A 3,318-nucleotide genomic window follows, 5' to 3' on the forward strand; every position below is an offset into this window, starting at 1 on the left:
CATTTCATTTATCTACATAGCTAAGAGCAGGATTGCTGAGTCATATGGAAAATGTATGTTCAAATTTATGAGACACTGAACAAGAACTGCTTTCCAGAATGAGTTTACCATTCTGTGTTTCTATAAACAACGTATCAGAGGTCAAGTTTCCCAAATCCTCAGATGCACTTGGTATTGACTGGCTTTTGTATTTTTTTAACGATTATTTGTTAAACCACTTTTTTGAAGTATGATTGACATACAAAAAGCTGTGCCTATTTAATATATACAACTTGTTGAGTTTAGAGATAAGTATACAGTGAAACCATCACTGTAACCAATGCCATAAACATATTGTTTTTTACTCAGTCTATTGCATGCGTAGTTTTATCTCATTGTGATTTTAATTTGCATCACCTTATTGGCTGAAGATGTCGATTGTCTCTTCATGTACCTATCATCCATATATCTCTTTTGATGAGGTGTTTGTTGAGGTCTTTTTCCCATTTAAATTATATGTATTTAGTTCTTATCACTGAGTTTTCAGAGGTTTGTATATACTCTGATTACAAGTCCTTTGACAGAAATGTGATTTGCAAATGTTTTCTCTCAGTCTGAGGTTTGTTCTTTTTATTATTTTAGCAGTGTCTTTTGCAGAGGTAAAGTATTCAGTTGTGATAAAGTGTCATTTGTCATTATTTAAAAGTTTATGGATTGCGATTTTCTTGACATATCTAAGAACATTTTGCCTCACCGAATCACAAAGATTTTTCTCTCCATCTATAACTTGTTTATTTTACTTCTCACATGAAGCTCTTTGGTCCATTTTTATTGATGTTTTATACAAAGTGTGAAGTATTTGTGAAGAATCATTTTTTGCATATGTCCATCCAGTTGTTCCAGTGTTATTTGTTAAAAGGCTAATGTTTCTCCATTGAATTGTCCTTCCATCTTGATTGAAAATCAGTTGACTTTATTGCTGTGACTTTGTTTTAGGACCCTCTCTTCTTTTCTATGGATCTATCTATTCTCTTGCCAATAAAAGACTATCTTGATAACTGTTATAAGTCTTGAAATTGGGTAGTGTGAGTCCTTGAAATTTTTTCAACTTTTCAGAATTGTTTTGGCTATTGTAGTTCCTTTATCTCATCATATAAATTTGAGAATCAGCATGCTGATAGCTACATTACAATCCTACTGGGACTTTGAGTGGGATTGCATTGAATTAGTAGAACAATTAGGGGAGAATTAACATCTGTCATAGAAGAACCCCAGACTCCTAAAGGGACAGCAAGGAATAACCACTCTACAACTCTGTATGCAGTAATAATACACAATGGACAGAACAAGTTTGTTTCTCACGGTACAGCAAAGAATATGAGCATCATCATGGTTGTTCCATTTCCTCTTGCCCCCAAAGATCATGTGGTGATAAGTAGGCCGGGTGGAGGTTATATGTCACGTGGCTGTTGCTGCCACTTAGGACGTAGATACCAGGGGTCAGCATATTGTAGCAGCAAACAAGTCAGTCATCCTTTCCCAGCCTGCATCTGCAGGCTAGCTGTGCTGTGGTCTCATTGACCTACTTAGTTGCCTATATATATGACCAGCTGCAGAAACTTCTTAGGTTCAGAAGACAACAATTCTTGCATCCAGCAAGAGCACACAGGGACATTTAGGGCCCATGAGAGACCATGGCTATGAATATGACTTTTACAATATTGAATTATCCTGGCACAGGAACATGGTATATCTCTCTTTATTAATATCTTCTTCAGTTTCTTCCATCAGTGTTTTCTTGTTTTGAGCATTGAGGCCCTGCATACATTTGATTACATTTATACCCCCATGGAGATTTTGTCCATGACCACCTTCATATTACATATTAAACAACTGAGTCAAAGACAGCTGAGGGACATGCCCAAGGAAAGATGTTGACCTGGGAAAGAATAATAATAATAATAATAATAAAGACACTTACATAATGCTTCATGTCCTTCACTTCATGCTTACTATGTGCCAGGAATTTTTCTAAGCTTTTAACACACATGAATTCAGCTAATCTTTATAAGAACCCTTTAAAGTAGGAGCCGGCATAATCACCCTTATTTTACTAATGACCAAGCAGAAGAAAAAGAGCATTAATAACTGGCAGCAAGAGGCAGACCTGTTATTTGAAGCCATGGAGTCACTCTCCAGTGTCCCTGCTTTAATCATCTCATTACTTACGTATATAATGCCAGATAAATACATATCCATAGCTTTTACTTTTTTTTTGTTTTGTAAGTGTCCAGTTTTCTTCCTGGGAATTAGATGACTAACCCAGGCCCATGTGTGAATGTAAAGAAGGATTGAGTGGGGATGGGTGGGAGAGACTGATGTCTAACTATTTGCCTACCAGCGATCTCAGACCTTCAGTCTGTAGATATGGGACAAGTTTCTTCTCTACTCTTATTTCATCTGATAATATTTCTACTGGGAATAAAGGAGAAGAGGCTATGACCACACGTAGAATATGACTTGGGGGCCAAAGATGAGTGGGCAAATATACATATTTTTGAGTCTTCTATATTTATGGATGATGCGGGACTTCTTACAGTTCTGTGAGATGCAGACTCGATGCAGACTTGACTAATTGTTTTATGTCTCTGTGTTTTGAAAAACGATAATGTTTTATTGCTCCCAGCAGGAGCAATACACTGGGCTCAGGGTATGTGTGGTCTGCAAGGAAATCATGGTGATTGGCAGGCCAGAAGGAAAGGGGTGGTTTGGAGGCCAGCTCCAAGAGCTCCTCAGATATACTTCTGGGAACGGATAAAGGAGTCACAGAAGCTACTGCCATTCTGCCAATAAGATGAAGAAATTCTTGGAAATCTAGCTGCCTATCATAGTTGATATCCAGTTTCTTCATCATGCAGTCAAGGACATGGGGGTCCTTCTGGTTCTTTGTGAAGGCAACGCATCCGGTATTCAGGAAGCTTAGGAAGTCGATCTTGGACAGAAGGCACTTGGTACCGTCCTTTCCAGCATCCTTCTGGAAAACAGCAATCAGAGACTGGATGCACTGCTCAATCTCTGTAGGGCTGGACATTTTTGCCATGTCAGAGTGGAGGGGGCGCAGAGGCTATAGCGGGGAGCAGCACTGCAAGCTCAACTCATTTTTTTAAATTAGAGAAGGCAAGATAGGCCCCTGAATTCTGGAGGGCTTGGGGATGTCCAGCTTAAGTGTCCCTGACCTCTTAATTTACTTGTAATCTCCAATCATAGCAAGTAACTTGCAGAAGTATGTGGTTTTCCAAATTTTCCAAATGGTCGATCCGTAAGCTTTTCTATAACCTG

At 38.5% G+C, this 3,318-nt stretch overlaps 1 pseudogene across 1 annotated transcript; it reads right to left on the reverse strand.

Moving 5' to 3' along the window:
• Positions 1-2,771: 2,771 nt before the first annotated feature.
• Positions 2,772-3,079, reverse strand: LOC308494769 (protein S100-A11-like; annotated as a pseudogene). Its single transcript has one exon. The product of its transcript is annotated as a protein S100-A11-like (transcript).
• Between the last annotated feature and the right edge of the window lie 239 nt (positions 3,080-3,318).

This window comes from Rhinolophus hipposideros (genome assembly GCF_964194185.1).
Source record: "Rhinolophus hipposideros genome assembly, chromosome: X".
Lineage (NCBI taxonomy): Eukaryota > Metazoa > Chordata > Mammalia > Chiroptera > Rhinolophidae > Rhinolophus > Rhinolophus hipposideros.